Raw genomic sequence first — 18,676 nt, 5'->3', positions numbered from 1 at the left:
AAATGTGATTGACAAAATTCCTAAATTACCTACAAGAAAAAGTGTTTTATCACAGATTTCACACTCGTGTGACTTCTCCCTAATGTGGACTGGTTTTTTGTTGGTAAAAAGTGTCAGAAAATTTTCTATCACTGACTACCACACTTGTCCTCATTTTATTTAAATTACCTACTTGAAAAAATATTTTACCACAGAATTGACATTCGTGCAGCTTCTCTAGTGTGTGGACTCTTTTGTAACAGTTCAAATCGCTGATGTCAAAAAATGTTTCATCACAATTTATATGGCTTCCTTCATGTGTAGGAACGTTTTGTGAACATTTACATTGTTTGCAACATACTTCTTTCCACAAAATTCACAGTCATGTGGCACCTCTTCAGTGTAAATTTTTGTGTGTTTGTTTAGTGTTGATCTGATGAAACGTTTTTCCACAGATGTAGCTTCTTTTTTGGGTAGATTTAAAAATAACTGATTTCTGAAATTATTTTACTAGAGATATCACACTGATGTGTCTTTTGCAGTGTAGACATTTCAGTCTAATATTTTAACGGGCACCTAAATCATTCCTTTTCATCAATGTTCTTCTGTAACCCTGTGACTCGTGTGAGTTTTCTTCAGTTTGAAATTGAACAGAAGCTATAAACTGTGTTTAAATCAATATAAAACTGGTTATGTCTTCATCTACATCATTTTCATTACATATTCTCACAGATGATTCACTATCAAAGATGTGTTTGAAAGGAGAGCAACCAAATCTGTTATAGTTTCTGAGATTCTTTTGAGAGAGAGAGAGGTCTGACGATTTTCAAAAAACTTCTCAGCATACCCTCTTGAAGAGCTTCTGTTGTTTAATCCTACAGATTATGATGGGAATCTTTGATTATCTGCAAAAGAAAAAGTATCATCATCACAAAGTCTAAACATATTACAATCAAGGCTGGCAAGGTTTTTGTCAATTCAGTAAAACCCTTGATATTTACCACCTGCTTCAGAAATGAAAAATGAAAATCAAAGTAAAGAAAATGGGCAGTATCAATAAAAACAAGGAAATGTTTAAACTACAAACAAAAGTGATCAAAATAAAAGCAGAAGCTTCAATCCATATTAATAATGATTACCTCTTACTTGCAAGTAAATCCTTCTAATTTATGAATAAAAGGTGAGCCAGTTACAGGGTTGGCACGGCATTTAACATTGATGGTTTTTACCATCATGGGAAAAACACATTTTGCAGGAAAAACATGGTGCAGGGGTGGAAAATTAAATTTCAATTTTTGTGGCGGGAAAAATTATTTTCGTAGCAACAAAAATGTTTTTGTAGCAGAATTTATGGATTTTGTAGCAGTTTAAAATTTTTGCAGTAAATAAAATAACAGTTTTTATATACATATATGTGGGGGTTATACACTGGATTACTTTTCACTTCAAAAAACAGTGTTATCTCAGCTCAGAAGGGGGTGTCGTCATTGCCCCCCCCCAAGGTACAGAATAGAGAAAACAGAAAAACTTTTATCTTAGAATGAAGGTGATTGTATAAGAATAGCTTCCTTTATCAATCAACTTTGGTTTAATTTCTTTTGTTTTGAACTTATTTCTGAAAATGTATCTAATTTTAAAATAATTTTTTAGGGTTTTAGTCTAAAGGTTTCTAAAATCTTTATAACCAAACTTTTAAAACCTCTCATCATGACCTGGGGAATATTCTCGAACTAAAGTTGCCATTGGGGGGTGATTATACCAAAAATTGTTTTGTTGTAAATGTTTCAGGCAATGAAAACTGATTTATATTTCACAATATAAACAAAATTAGTTAAAAATGTAAATTATTTAAAAGAAAAATTAATAATCTCGATTATTCTCCAATTTTTATATCCCAGAGAATATTCTCAGAATATTCTCATTCTCACTTCACATCTCTAATGGTCCAAAAAAATTTTAATTAATGTTAATAATTTAGGTAATTAATTAATTAATCAGTTAAAAATAGAGAGTGAAAACAAATGAGTATGGATTGAATTTTTTGTAAAAAATAAATCAAAGGAGTAGACTTTGTTCTGTTTTTTTTTTTTTTAAATGGCTGAAAACAGCAACTGAAGATTTTTTGTTCTGTGGATGAGCTGCAATTCGCGTAGTTTTACCCCATTTTATACGTTGTCAGAAGCCTAGGCGGCAAATACTGGGGGAGGTCCTCAAGCCGATTTCATTTACAGCCCCATGAAATAAAATTGGGAGGACATATCGTGTCATCAAAAAGTCAGCTTCTATTGTGATGCAACTTCAAAGTTTTTTGAGGAAAAATTTTGTTTTTGGTGCAAAATGGCACAAAATTGAAGAACTTCAGCATTTTTGTAGTAGAATGTAGCAAATAATTGGAAAATGCAAAATTGTAGCAGACGTCAGAAAGTGTAGCAGTTCGTAGCAATTGTAGCAGCAGATTTTCCACCCCTGCATGGTGTTTACCGGTACTGTCTCAGGAGCTCGAACAAATTCCAAGTCAACGGAGGAGGCACTAAAGTGCGCTGTATTGTGCCCGTACCGGCTTGATGACCCAGATGCGCTAAAATGACCCCGGTCTGCAACATGCCGTCCGAGGGAATGACACCCGAGTCAGTGTCGCAGTTTATATCAGAACACGGAGAAGTCGTCGACGTGGCAGTCGTCAATCGAGGATCCAAGATACCATATGTCTGTACGAGGCGCTGTCCCTACGTCAACGGGAACATGGTGAAGAAGACGCTCGCCCTCGTCAAGTGCAAGACCAATCGGGACACGTCCACATCCGAGGGCAAGGCCTCGCAGCTCAAGGAGATGAACTCGAAACGATACGACGATGGTCATGTGGTCAACAGGAGGAGATAGGCAACGAACCAGTTCCCGGCTAGGCAGGAAACGTCCAAGCAATCGGACTGGCGATTGTTTTCATGTCCATTTGCCAAAGGAATCAACAGAGCTACAAACCGGCAGTCGAAGACCGAGAAAACCAGAAGCCAACCGGCTAAATCTTCAATCGTCAACAACGGCGTACCCAGGAATCAGGGCAGGGAAAGGTCATCCTTCTCTTGTGCCGGTGGTGACCACCACCCCATAAACTCTTGGATGAACAACCGTTATTTGCCATTCAAGGGTGGTATGGCCGTCGCCAAAGTAGCTGCTACTGCACGGTACAACACTCGCCTACCGGATAGCGTCATGCGTTGGCCTGGGGGACCCGAAAGGGTGATACGCAAGATAATGCCGACGCCCTGTCACAGTAGCAGTGAGAAACCGAGTTACGCTCTTGAAGCATCATCATCATTTAAAAATGATGGATGTGCTTTTCGATGATGGGACGTGTAAGGTTCAGGAAAAAAGAGGTTGGAAAAAGGCCGAGGAGAAACAGGAGTCGTGAGAGAGAGAAACGAGAACGAGTTGAGACATTCGAAAAAGAGAAATAGTGTAAAAGTTTGTACCGAAGAGACAGGACGGTTTCATTGGAGGTGTTGGATAATAAATTAAATAAAGTGTTGTTTTGTTCTTTTGGGAGTGTAGAATCCAGTTATTTCGTCCTGGAATCGTAGTGGAGGTACAGCCGAGGACCTACGACCGATAAGAAGTCGGGGGAAAGTTTACTGGCGCAGTCGACAGGATGAGGTCGTAGCTTCAACGACTCAAGATTGTGAGCTGAATTCGAAGAAGTGTGTCCTAGCGACGGTGGAACCACCCGGTTCGTATAGAAGGATAGTAGCAGCGTCGAGCACCCACGCTGGGTTTTTTTTCGTGAAGTTAACCCGACAACCGGTGCTGAGAAGGGCAATCCTGCCCAGGCAAAAAGGAGCAAGTGTTGTACGGCGGTATCGAGACGATAAATAAAGATGGCGTATTTGGCAAAGGGGAACAAGGAGGATCTGGAGACCATGGCCGCCAACTTGGGGTTAGAAGTCCGACCGGAGTTCAACTTAATGCAACTAGTGAGTACCATACAGGAAAGTGAACTGTACAACGAAGCGACGTGCAGAGAGATGCTGAAAACGATCATAGGCAATAGGAAAGAAAGAGAAGGGATGGAGGAGAGGCGTAGAGAGAAAGAGATGGAGGAGAGGCGTAGAGAGAAAGAGATGGAGGAGAGGCGTAGAGAGAAAGAGATGGAGGAGAGGCGTAGAGAGAAAGATGGAGGAGAGGCGTAGAGAGAAAGAGTTGGAGGAGCGGCGTAGAGAGAAAGAGTTGGAGGAGCGGCGTAGAGAGAAAGAGTTGGAGGAGCGGCGTAGAGAAAAGGAGATGGAACATGAACTCGAAAGACTGAGGATCGAGACAGGAGTCAGAAGAGAGGAGAATAATCAAGCTGGGCGCGGCAGAACCCCCAGCCGGGATTTCCAGAACATGATGCAAAAGTTCAGAATGGAAGAAGACATAAGTCTGTACCTGGTGCTGTTCGAGCGGCAAGCTCGTCGCGCGGCCCTGGCACGGGAAGATTGGTTAGCTGAGCTCTTGGGACTTCTTCCCTACGAGATGAACCAGTTAATTGCCCGCGAGCCGGAAGAGCAAGTACAGGACTATAATCAGGTTAAGGAATTGTTATTGCGGAGATTCAAACTCACCCCAGAGAAGTTCCGACAGATGTTTTCTTCGCGCCACAAGAATCAAGAGGGCACCTGGAGAGATTTCTACCACGAACTGTGTACCTATTTTGATGGATGGACGGAGGCTTTGGGGGTCACGACGTTTGAGCAACTAAGAGATTTAATCATCAGCGATCAAATGAAAAAGCGCGTTCCAGCAGATTTTAAGGAACACTATCTGGACGAATGGAGTGATATGGTATCACCAAATGAGCTATCGGAGAAACTAGATAGATTCGATGATGTGAAGAGGACTCTGAAGACACCCTTTCCTAGTGACAGGACGAGAACCCCAAGACCGGTTCATCAAAATCCGAGATGGAAAGCCAACGGAAACCAGAGGCTTCAGGGTGAGTCCTGCCCACCTAAGGCGACGATGGGTTCGAATTCCAGAGAGAGAGCTGCAGTCACTTGTTACGCGTGTGGAGCAGAAGGCCATATAGCAAGGTTTTGTTCTGCAAGAGGCCAGCAGGAGCCATTGAGTCGGGCCCAGGTGAACTCTGTCCAGACAGAAGAGGGGGACACGATTGAAGAAACCACAGTTTTAACAGCACATATCACGGTGCCGGCAGCTGGTGTTGGTGCGGACATTGACACACCGCAGACCGTGAGTTTGAAATGTGGTCAGAAGACAATAAGAGGCGTAGTTGATTCTGGGACCCAGATCTCAGTCGTTAGATCTGATTTGGTTGAGATCGACGACAGTGAAGGCGAGGGGAGAATAAGGATCAAGTCCGCATTTGGCGAAAGTGAGATAGCCCCTCTCAAAATATGTATGATGAAGATCAGCGAAGGCAAACACGGATACGTGCCAATTACTTGCGCAGTGTCGAGTCGCTTGATAAATGAAATGTTAATATGTACGACGGCATACGACGCACTCTTGGAAAATGTACCAGTTCCAAGTCCGATCAATGAGCCGAGCCGTACGGACGGTGTGTGTACTTCATCTGCCGATGGCAAACAGAAGGCCAACAACGGCAATAACAACGATTTTTGCATACCTAACGAAGAACTTGAAGAGAGGATCATATCCCAAGTCGAGAGCTACTTCACCAACTTCAACATCATGAAGAACAACTTTCTGCTGAAACAAATCCAGAGAAACAAGGAGGGCTACATCAGCCTGAGGTTGGTCTCATCTTTCAGGAAGGTCAAGACTCTGACCAAGGACTGGAGGGTCATCCGGTACTGTCTCAGGAACTCGAACAAATTCCAAGTCAACGGAGGAGGCACTAAAGTGCGCTGTATTGTGCCCGTACCGGCTTGCGAGACCAGATGCGCTAAAATGACCCCGGTCTGCAACATGCCGTCCGAGGGAATGACACCCGAGTCAGTGTCGCAGTTTATATCAGAACACGGAGAAGTCGTCGACGTGGCAGTCGTCAATCGAGGATCCAAGATACCATATGTCTGTACGAGGCGCTGTCCCTACGTCAACGGGAACATGGTGAAGAAGACGCTCGCCCTCGTCAAGTGCAAGACCAATCGGGACGCGTCCACATCCGAGGGCAAGGCCTCGCAGCTCAAGGAAATGAACTCGAAACGATACGACGATGGTCATGCTATCAACAGGAGGAGATCGGCAACGAACCAGTTCCCGGCTAGGCAGGAAACGTCCAAGCAATCGGACTGGCGATTGTTTTCATGTCCATTTGCCAAAGGAATCAACAGAGCTACGAACCGGCAGTCGAAGACCGAGAAAACCAGAAGCCAACCGGCTAAATCTTCAATCGTCAACAACGGCGTACCCAGGAATCAGGGCAGGGAAAGGTCATCCTTCTCTTGTGCCGGTGGTGACCACCACCCCATAAACTCTTGGATGAACAACCGTTATTTGCCATTCAAGGGTGGTATGGCCGCCGCCAAAGTAGCTGCTACTGCACGATACAACACTCGCCTACCGGATAGCGTCATGCGTTGGCCTGGGGGACCCGAAAGGGTGATACGCAAGATAATGCCGACGCCCTGTCACAGTAGCAGTGAGAAACCGAGTTACGCTCTTGAAGCATCATCATCATTTAAAAATGATGGATGTGCTTTTCGATGATGGGACGTGTAAGGTTCAGGAGAAAAGAGGTTGGAAAAAGGCCGAGGAGAAACAGGAGTCGTGAGAGAGAGAAACGAGAACGAGTTGAGACATTCGAAAAAGAGAAATAGTGTAAAAGTTTGTACCGAAGAGACAGGACGGTTTCATTGGAGGTGTTGGATAATAAATTAAATAAAGTGTTGTTTTGTTCTTTTGGGAGTGTAGAATCCAGTTATTTCGTCCTGGAATCGTAGTGGAGGTACAGCCGAGGACCTACGACCGATAAGAAGTCGGGGGAAAGTTTACTACCACCTTGGAGAAAATCCATATTTTTTACCACTTTCAGAGAACAAAAATCACAGTTTCTGCCATTATTTAAAAAAAATTATCTACTCATTCATTGTTTTTTCTGAACAAAATACAGTTTTAAGCCACTGCAAACGCAGAAAACAGAAATTACTATACTCTTACTAGAATGCCCATTAAAGTACCTACATATGATCATTTCATCATATTATAAATTCTCTTGGCATAAAGATTATATTGTTATCATATGCTGATATGGTTAGAAGTAAAACCAAGTATAGGCTATAAATTCTGGTCGAATATCTGTTTATAAATAGTATTTTAAAAAGTTATCTAACGAGGTCTTGGTGGTAATAACAAAAAATTGGGAGACCTGATTAAATTTTTTTATCATAATTAATAATTGGGAAAAAACATAGAGCATCAACTGCATTAGACAATAATTTCTATTATAATATATAGCCTCTCTATCTCTTTACCAAAAATAATATAGTATATTGCAAAAATACAAGTTTTTATTTAAAATGAATTTATAACTACAAAAAAAGAAAGGGTTTTTTCACATTGCTCGAGTACAAGGTTCCAAACATCCTTTAGTAGTTTAGATGAGTATCTTATTTACCTGGGCACATAGCCAACACCATCTATAGAACAAGGCCTATGCACAAAGCTTGTGATGTCAATGAAGAAGGTCATTTCTCCTATAGCCATTGGATATACTGCAAAAAAGGTGAAGATATTGCATGCGTCGGCCTGCATTATCCAACGGCCTTCTTCAGTGACATGACAAGGTTTCGTGCGGAGGCCTTGTTCTATAGGTGGTGTTGATATAGCCCAGGATTTAGATACAAATTTTTTTCTTGATCTGTCAAGCACTGCCATATTGGTAAACAAACAGTCTGGTAGTATTTACCAGGTTTTCACCCCCAGTCAAAATTTTTCTGCGAAAAAGAAAACTATAATGAAAGGAATTACACTGCATGATTTTGTACCAACATGTTAGTGCAAAAAAAACCTTGGGAAGCATTAATCACATTCTAATTGAAAGTTTCTGACTAACAATAATAGTTCTATAATAGTTTTATTCATCTTTTCTTCTACTGATATATGGAAATAGAGCAGAAATATTTAAAAAAAGTTATGAGTATTGATCATTGATCATTTTTGTCGCATCACGTTTATTTTCTGCACACAAGGGCTAATTAGACTGGGACCTACAATTTATTGCCAATTCCGAATGGCAGGCTTGTTTTTTATACTCGTCGAGAGGTTGGTGCGCTAATCCCTTGATGGGGGACTTTCTGTGGTAGAAATTTTTTCTGCGGTCATGTCGCTGTTTCTGTTGTACCCCTGTGTAGGAAAGGTTTTTTTTCTGACAAGGACGAACCGGTATCGAACTTGCGACACCTCTAAACACCCTTTGGTACTTTAGGGGAGTATCTTATCTACCTGGGCTACCACGCCCTGTTATGAGTATTACATATTATTTGTTTCCATAGCCAACTATAGAGATCCAACTGTACATGTACTATAAAATACACTGATATGTATTAATTATTGATTAAATAAATATCAATCTTTATTAGTAAATGAGAAAGTTTACATATTAATTACCTTCAATACATAAAGGCTAGTTGTATTTGCAAAAGGTTTTTACTGTTTTTACCATGGTATTTTCCAGTAAATATATAGTTTTTACCATGTTTTGGTAATAACACGAGTGAAATAAGTTTATTTAGACTAATTTTGGAATGCTGAATTCAAATATGACTGTATAAGAAATCTCTATCACACATACACTTTTTTTCTGTATCGATGGATATCATTTTTTTAAATAAAAAGACAAGGCAAAACTTGCATATCTACAAAATGGATACATAAATGTCATATATCCCTTTAAGCCAGAGCTCGAATGATCTTGTAGATGAAATACTTAACAAACATTCATGTTTTCACGAATTTCCCAGTCTTAAAGGAATATAGTATTAAAAGAAAATTATAAAACATTTATTGCGACAGTTACTTTATCATGTACATACATCATTATACATAAAATATCAATACGTATATGGGTCATTCCGAAAAAATATAAGCTCCCAAAAAATGTTTTACGTTTTTTTTTAAAATTAGTTTATTTATTTTTTGAAATGAAAAATTCAAAGTTGAATTTTCTAAATGAAAATTATCTCAAATGATGAAGATCTCGACAGTGAGGTGAAGTTTAAGAGAATATTTCATAAGTTAAGTTAGTTAACAGAAAAGTTCATAAATATTTTACACTTTATTTTGTAATGATTTTTTTTTTCATGACTGAAAGTCAAGAATTTTGTCCACTCTGTCATGAAAATAAATATTGTGGTAAAAAAATAAGTATTATTTCTGCTGCTTCTACCCCTTAAAATAATGAAATCAACTTATTTATAAGACCAGCATATTATGCTGAAAAAAAAAGACAGTTATACAATTTTTTATGGTTATTTTGATGGTTTTTCATAATTTTTTCATTGTACATGGGAAAAGTTCATTTTTCACATATATTTAGCTACTAAAAATCAAAATTTTTTACTTCTGACAAGACAATGGGGGTTGATAATTTATAATTTAACATCTTAGTTTCTTAAATTTTTTTGCCTGCAAACTGCAAAAATGCTTCCTGTAACATAGTGGACACCATTGTAACAGAGTGCACAGAAATGTTTAACTGAGAGAAAGATATCTCAAATATTCTACATGGGCTATGCAAATACACTTTTTTATTTTCCTAAAAATTATATACAGCCGAATCCTGTTTTAACGAGAGAATACCATTTTAGAAAAACACTTTTCTAATCTCCCCAGATAAGTTTGCATAGGAACAATGAAAACACCTGGAATTCCTTTATAACAAAATTTTGTTTCAACGAAGTGATTTCTCCAGTCTCTTGGAGTTCATTGTAACGGGATTCAACTGTACAAAATGTGATAGGTGACCCAGAGAATCCTCTATAACCTTTGAAAAACTTCCACCCCATGAGCAAATTCTAAAAACACACTGTCCACCCCCATTGTTAATATTAATATATTATACTTGCTATAATACCCGGCGCTGCACGGGTTTTCTTCAATGAGGCTTTTTGAATCATGGGTCATTCCATGTCAAATCACCCAGCCATGACACCCATAGTCTCAGATTTCAATGATTTTTTTTTTATTTGTTGCATTTACCATCCTTATTAACTGTGTGAAATATTATTTGCATATCTCTAAAACTTTTTGAGAAAAAAAATGTTGAAATTTATCAAAAACTGATGCAGATGACTTTTCCGAGGCTCAATTTTTAAGCGGCATTGTTTGAGAAAATAAATCATAACTTTTTCAATTTTCAATATATTCAAGCGAAATTTTCACTAAAGTGTTCACAAAAGCATACAGAATACGAATAAAAATAATTCATACACTTACATTTGAAATTTACATGCAAAAAAATTATGTAAACTTTGTTTTTGTGGAATTTTTCAAACGTATTTTTAGACCAGAGGCACAGCAGTTACCAAAACAACTTTTATTTTAAATTTCTCCTAAATATATGAAGTAAAATACTGGAGAAAAAAAATAATGGTTTTTTGACCGTTAATATGTTTATTCTGGCTCGCAACGCAAAATTCATCGAAATAAGACTGGATCGTTCCGATTTCAAATCATTCAACTAGATACTGAAATGCAACCCATCATCCCGGATTCCAATTATTATTTTTTATTAATTGCTTCTACCATGCTTGTTGACCATGCAAAGTTTCATGTACATATCTCAAAAACTTTTTGAGAAAAAAAATGTTTTCTAACCTCACGAATGACGTCTCTTAGGCTAACCCCATTCAAGCAATATTATTTGTGAAAATATATCATAACTTTGCAGATTTTCAATATATTCAAATGAAATTTCCACTAAAATGCTCACAAAAAAATGCAGATTATGAATAGACAAAATGTAAACCTTAGAGGAAAAAAGTCATTTAAATTTAATTTTTTAATTTTTTTTATTTTTAACACAATTTTTTAAACACTTTTTTTTGGATGCACAGCATGAATTTTCAATTTTTTTTTAAATTTAATCCTATTAATATATTAAGAAGACTGTAGAAAAGTAAACATTATTTTGACAGTTAATACATTTGAGTAACAAAACACAATGTACTTATATGCCTACATTAATTATATTTGTACATTTTGACTTAATATGATTCATGCTTAGTAAAAAGAAATTTATATTTTATTTTTCATGTACGCTTATACATTTATTACAGTATTCACTAAATTAAGTTTCATGAGTAGTTAATGCAATAATTCAAAACAATTAATAAATTTTAAAATTCTAGGATTAAATGAATTCATGAAATAATTAGAAATGTTAATGTAATGTGTCAAATGAGAGTTGGTGAAAAAAAAAGGTTTTGGGTGAATAAAATAATTTTTCAATTTAAACCTTCATGTTCAGATTCTTAGAAGTGTTCAAATTCCAAATAATTAATTTCACTTTTAATTGATGTATAAATATTTCTTATGATGCAACAAAGATGAACTTTTGCAATCTGATATATTTTTGCATAAAGAATTATTTTGTATTTGATAAACCCAGATAATATTAATCGTATATATAGATGTATTTTTGAAGTTTTTCAACATGCTTAATTATAAAGTTATTTTACCACAACAGTGTTAAATTTTTTTTAATTACTTTGATTTTTACAGCATATATTTTAATAAACATATATTTAATGTATATGATAAATATGAAATGGTTATACTTGTGTGAAAAAAAATCTACATTATAATATTTAACACAAGTCTATATATATTTTTCCCAAGAAATAATTTAAAATTGCTGATAAAAAGCCAGAATATGAGGCATTAAATCACAAAGAATGAAATAATTATCAGCTACAACCTAATTGCTGTAGCTGAGGCAGATGGAAGAGAGTAGAATTGAAAACCTAATGTATGTAATGCCTGGTGGTGATGTATAAGATGTGATGTTTCTTGTTGTGATGACGATTGTAAAAAATAATAGCTTCTGTGAAGATATAAACTATGGCACAATGGTTTTTGTCCTTCAGAGGGCAGCTGATGTCTTATTTAATTATAAGACTTTATCATCCCAGCAGGTGATAGAGTAATTGCTGCTGCTTCATTGGGAAGACTAAAACAAAAGTGTTAGAACTAAACTGCCTGCCCCCCCCCCCCTGGATCAAATGATGCAAGTCTCAATTATGATCTTGCTGAAGACAGAAAATGTGCTCCATAAAGTAGCCTACTCCAGGGGGGTTAGCAAATTTTTCTTATAACACAATTTCCATTTGAGCTAAATATTTTATATGATCATTTTGGAATTCAAAGTAAAATGTCAGAAAAGACACTGAAATTTATAGAGTTGGGAAAAAAACTGGATCTGACTGTCATAAAAAGTGTTATGCAAAAGTGTAAAATCTGTTACCCACTGCATCATTGGACCCATCAGACATCAATATTGAGGAGTGGAGCAAGTTCTGAACATTTATCTACTGTGTGTCATAGAGCTTTTTTCTCAAAGTATGAAATGTATCCGAAAGCATGCTTTAATCCTTTAAAATGTCATAAGAAAAAATAAAAAAAGGTTTAAGGATAGTAAACTTGTATTTTTCATGTATAAATGAAATAAATGGTTGTACAAAATCAATTCCAGGACTAAAAATATGCCATGCCTGTAGGAACAGTGAATATAAACAACAATAAATTAGGTGAAGAAACTGAATACTGTGAAGAGATGAACAGTGATAGTAATGTAGAGAAGTAACTTGAAAAAAGGCCAATTATTAAACAAGAAGCACTTGAAGAAATAAATTCATCTCTACAGAACATAGAAGAGTCACCAATTAAACTTCATAGAGTAGCTCCACAGTGCCAGTCAAACAATGCCAAAAGAAAAGTTGAATCTGCTTGCAACACATTAAAATCAAATGTTTGTAAAGTTTTAGAAGAATTACCAGAAAATGAATCTCAAAGCACACTTAATGAAGATATTAAACAGAAAGCCAATATGATTATTTTGATAAAGTTAATTAGAAATAAGACTCAATTTAACCATCACAAGGGGAAAACTGCAATTTTTAACTCTGGCCCTTGCTTTAAGAAAGGGGAACAAGGAAAAAAAAATCTGAAGAGTTCAATGCCACTGAATATGCTGTGCAGGAGAGCTTTTGTAAATGAAAAAGCAAAGGGGAGCCATTGTGTTTTTATTATAAAAAGAATCAAAAATTAAATTTCACCGATTTTTTTGCAATCTAATTTTTTAATGCAAAGGTTTAAATTTTCTTTCCTAGTCATAATCTACATTTTTTGTGAGCGTTTTAGTGGAAATTTCATTTGAATATATTGAAAATCTGCAAAGTTATGATATATTTTCACAAATAATATTGCTTGAATGGGGTTAGCCTAAGAGACGTCATTCGTGAGGTTAGAAAACATTTTTTTTTCTCAAAAAGTTATTGAGATATGTACATGAAACTTTGCATGGTCAACAAGCATGGTAGAAGCAATTAATAAAAAATAATAATTGGAATCCGGGATGATGGGTTGCATTTCAGTATCTAGTTGAATGATTTGAAATCGGAACGATCCAGTCTTATTTCGATGAATTTTGCGTTGCGAGCCAGAATAAACATATTAACGGTCAAAAAACCATTATTTTTTTTCTCCAGTATTTTACTTCATATATTTAGGAGAAATTTAAAATAAAAGTTGTTTTGGTAACTGCTGTGCCTCTGGTCTAAAAATACGCTTGAAAAATTGTATTTTTTCTAACGAAAAATTCCACAAAAACAAAGTTTACATAATTTTTTTGCATGTAAATTTCAAATGTAAGTGTATGAATTATTTTTATTCGTATTCTGTATGCTTTTGTGAACACTTTAGTGAAAATTTCACATGAATATATTGAAAATTGAAAAAGTTATGATTTATTTTCTCAAACAATGCCGCTTAAAAATTGAGCCTCGGAAAAGTCATCTGCATCAGTTTTTGATAAATTTCAACATTTTTTTTCTCAAAAAGTTTTAGAGATATGCAAATAATATTTCACACAGTTAATAAGGATGGTAAATGCAACAAATAAAAAAAAAATCATTGAAATCTGAGACTATGGGTGTCATTTTGGCATTTTGCCGGGTGATTTGAAATGGAATGACCCTCATGCGATATCTCCCTCTTGCTTTGAGGGACATGCAAACCGTGTCTAAGTTAACCAATACGATGACTTCCAACGCGACTCATGAAAGAAACAAATCCAGATTTAAAGAAACGTAGAAGCGAATATATTTTTTTCCCTTTTTTAAGGGCACTAAGTATTTTGTGCCTTAAAATGTGGCCTTTCCTGCCAACTTCTCCCAGCAAACTCAGTGTTACCAAGACTAATCTCTTCATCCTTATAATACTATTTATTCCCCTGTGTGCTGCAGTACCATCTACTGGTATTAAAAAGAACTATAACTAAAAATCCTACATAAATAATATTTTTAAAATTTTGGTTACGTTTCTATATGCATCTGGTTGGCCTATGTCATTCACGAGTTGTTAGTTGATTGTTGACGCCGTCCATGTACAGTGCCTTCCAACATATATATACGCTCCAAGGTTGAAATATTCTATCTGCTTCTATAGCTTAGATGGTAGAGCGCACTCGTCCGGCAAGCGAGAGACCGGGGTTTGAATCCCCGTGGGGGCATTGATGAATTTTCTTCCTTGTAATTTTCATCTCCACAAATAACCAGTCTTCCAATGAATCTTGTATTGACAAGTGGAGAGGACGTTTCTATATGCAGTGGTAAGGGCAGTTCATGCTCCCACTATTGTTGGACAAAGTGAGAGAAAAAGAAAAAAATCAAATTATTGCAAGTAAAACCCTTGAAAAAGAGCGAAAAACATACTTTTCAGTCAATTCTTTATGCCAAAAATATAACCGGCTTCCGAAGATCCATAAGAAAAAGCCCCACCTCTAGTTTTCACATAATAGTTAATCCCTGGCACACAAACACCATTTTCATTTCTTTATCTGTGAAAAAGACAAAAAAAATATGCTGTTTTTAAGGGGTGGGGGAAAAGCCTGGTGTGAATTTTTCAAATGGTGTAAGCGAGAATAGAAAAAAATTCAAACTTTGTGTGTATCCATGAAAAATTAACATTACCAATATATGAAGAATGTTAAATTTGTAAAAATTAGTTGTACTAAGCAGGAAAACATTATAAGTGGGAACGTTATAATCGGGATCAACTGTAGGCTTATATCCACTAAACGGGAAAGCATAGTATAACGGCACAATGGTAAATGAAACAACAAAATGGCTATAGAGAGAAACGATGTCACTCTCTGCTGTTCATATGAAGTACGAAAGCCTGGATAACCAAGCGGAGATAGAGATGTAGTTCAGAAAGAAAATTCACATTCCTCTGTGGGGAATGGAACCACACCAATCTCTCGCTGGCGAGTGTTCTAACCATTGAAAGTCTGTCTGTCCTCTGTAGGTTATCCAGGCTTTCGTACTTCATATGAACAGCGGAGGGTGACATCGTTTCTCTCTATATGTCGCCATCTGGGGGCTAACATCGTAAGAGCTATTAGCTGAGCTAGGAGGCTGTCCATGCACAGTTCTGTTCAGAATTCATGCATATGCAATAAGGAATGTAAATGCTGTCCTCTGTAGTTCAATGGTTTGAACACTCGCCCGGACAGTGAGAGATTGGTGGTTCGATTCACCCACAGAAGAATGTGAATTTTTTTTCCAAACTACATCTCGATCTCCGCTTAGTTATCCTGGCTTTCGTACTTTGAACAAAATGGCTGTTTGGAATTATAAAAGACACACTGTGGTAACAAAGAAGAAAACACTGTTCAACTAGTGCCACCTGGCATTGAACATATGAGAAAGCATAGAAGAAACAACAACTAGCACTATCTGGGTAAGATTTATAGAACAACGACAATCCAGAGAGCACAATTATGTTGGTTGTTGGCGACTTATCATCGGAAAAAAAGTAGCAGACTTGCCATGGCCTCTTAAACTAAAGCTGTTCCTTGCCAGTTTCTCGCCAAAGAAATAAATTGCCAACACATCACCAAAATGGATTAAACTCCTTTAAATGCTTCAGCTTAGCTGTATTTAAACTTCTTTTTCTCTTTGGTTTTCATAAAACGTAATTTGAAACAGCTGTAGTATAATCCACATTACCAAGGCGAGCATAATGACGCTGGGTTGCCGTATCTTTTCCAGATTTTTCTACCCTTCTCTGGCTTCTAGAATCATTGATTGTAGGTGGCACTAGTACCACAGGCTTTTAAAATGATGTTCTCCCTTGTGTAATATTTGAAACAGCCGTCATTTCCTTGTTTGTTGTCTAACGCATCACTAGGATTATTTTTACATCACATTGTATTGTTCCTATATATTCTTATTATTTTGTTTCCTTCTGCCCTTTTTTTGTCATGCCTTCTGTTTTTAATGAGGTGAAGAGACATCAGGATTTTATTTCTAATGACCTTGATTTGAAATTTTCCTTAAGTCGCAAATGTGTTGTATCAAATGTGGCTGTGATATATTATTGATTATTATTTATTGTCATATTTGTTTATAATTCAAAAGGGTGTCCAGGTTGTTTTTTTTTACACAGAGAATATTTATTTATACTATTATTTATAATATAAGATTGTTAGTTTCATCTTTTATGTTTTCTATGCTAGTGATTTTTGTTCCCGTCTGTAGTGTCAGTTATGACCTTGGCGACTTTTCATTAAGCCGTCAGAAGTAAACAAAAAATTGCCAAGGGATATGGATTATACTGCAGCTGTTTTGGAAAGGGTAATTATTTTAATTTGTTTGCGAAAAAAAATAACTTTCAGATATTTGTAAAGGGAGAGTCCCCCATCACAGATGTGGAGGCGACAGTTTATATTTCTAGAAATGAGCTTAAACTTGTGTCTGAACCATGGGGGTTCTAAGTTCCTTCACTCTCCCCAAAATATTTGTGACTATAATACTTACAGAAATATTTGGTTTGAGGCCGTCCCAATATTTTCGAAAACTTTGCACCTTTTTCTTGCTCCAGAAGAGAAACTATTTAACCCATAACTGGCGTAGTGGGGGTCAAAATGACCCTACGCATTCTTCATCGTGCCACCCCTTGAGAAAGAGATGCATCTGGATCATCTTATTTTCGGTACTTTTCAAGCTAGTTGTTTACATGTGTCCGACAAAATTATGATGTTATTCTACTTCTTCTCCCCTCTATATCATTGACAAAAGTTTCCGTGGGGTTAAAATACCCCACCTCACCACTTGCGTGTTTTTTTTATCTTATGGCAATGGCAAGTGTGTTCAGATTGAAATGAAGTATTGTAAGAGCACCAGTTTCCTCGATAACAGTTTCAAATTAGTCGTGAAGCATCGGATATCTGAGATGAGCGTGAGGATAGTGTTGTTAGTGAATTGTATGCAAGATATGCGTGATCTACATGTAATGGTGTTTTCCACAAGTGCTGTGTTAGCAACTTGGAATAAGACCAATTTTGCTGCTTGTGAGAATATAGTAAATATCTTAATCTGTAAATTTTATTTTCTGAGTACAAAATGCTTGGGGTCCCCGAGCTAGGTAACATGGAAATGGGCTCATATGCATCTACTGACCTGTAATTGAATGTGAACTTGACCACGAATGAATCAATCAATCCAACAAGAAATTAGTGAATCCAAGCATGAAGGGATACTAATTATATCCCCTCTGGATGACCCGATTATGATCATCAAACGTTCAAAATCAGAGAGAGATACAGATACAGATAGATTAACGTCCTCTATCAGAGAGAGCACGATCTCAACAGCAATGCCTGCGGAAAAAACATTGTCGGTCTTAACCACGATATCAACTCCGGAAATAAACAGAGAACGGAGTTCGTAGTTGTTGTTGGTATCTAATTTTCTCCACGTGCCAAAAGCCCTGTACATCATTGAGAAGAAATATAAGCAGAAATATAATTATTTCTCCTCTAAGCTGTACATGGAGGTATGGCCCTGTATAATTATTATTGTATTGTTTCTGCACTCGACTTCTGACGTCACCCTCTTGTTTTGATACCCCACTAAAGCCTGATTTTCCTAGGAGCAGGTTTCTTGTGCCGTGAAAACACCGATTGTTTAAAAAACGTGAATTTCATGTTTTTAACCAATCAGCGATTTCACACTGCACGCACCGTAGAAAACCCGGCTTAAGAAAAGCAGCATGACTGTTTTCCTACAGAGCGCAATACGCCTGACGACAGCGCTTTACGTCGGGCGTGATTGGCTGGCTGCTTCTGGAGGAGTCAAATGCGTCGTGCGCCGCGGTTTTGCCGATATTCTCTTCACACTCTTCTGTGTTTTCTTTTCCTCCCCCTTCAAACCGGAGCATGCAGACGACAGAGTAGCTGATGCCAAAGTCATATATTTTATATAGCCACCCTCATCTGATGCGCCTCGCTAGGAAAACGCATAGCGTGATTATGTAATACGTTTCTGTCGGCGCAAAAAACATATTCCTAGGAAAACCCGGCTTGAGCTAAGACGACTGTATCGTGGCTATACACACTGAGCTATAAGTAAACTTTACTTATATACTCTACTCGCTCTAACTTGGTCCTGATGTAAATAAACCGCTGTACCAATTTTTGATATCACTCCGCAACCTTTATCTCTATTGGTTGTAATTT

At 36.9% G+C, this 18,676-nt stretch overlaps 1 long non-coding RNA gene across 1 annotated transcript; it reads right to left on the bottom strand.

Annotated features, from left to right (window-relative positions):
- Window positions 1-648: 648 nt before the first annotated feature.
- On the bottom strand, window positions 649-17,825 carry LOC149068470 (uncharacterized). Its single transcript, XR_016195197.1, has 3 exons — window positions 17,619-17,825; window positions 14,868-14,992; window positions 649-884 (listed from the first exon to the last, which is right to left on the bottom strand). It is a non-coding gene; the product is annotated as an uncharacterized LOC149068470 (long non-coding RNA).
- Window positions 17,826-18,676: the final 851 nt, after the last annotated feature.

The sequence above is a fragment of the Pholcus phalangioides genome, unplaced genomic scaffold, assembly GCF_987345545.1.
Source record: "Pholcus phalangioides strain wild (caught in Gottingen) unplaced genomic scaffold, Ppha-v1.0 ptg000027l_1, whole genome shotgun sequence".
NCBI classification, from domain to species: Eukaryota; Metazoa; Arthropoda; class Arachnida; order Araneae; family Pholcidae; genus Pholcus; species Pholcus phalangioides.
Note: the sequence above shows the minus strand (reverse complement) of the source record. Positions and strands in the feature narration are given on the sequence as shown.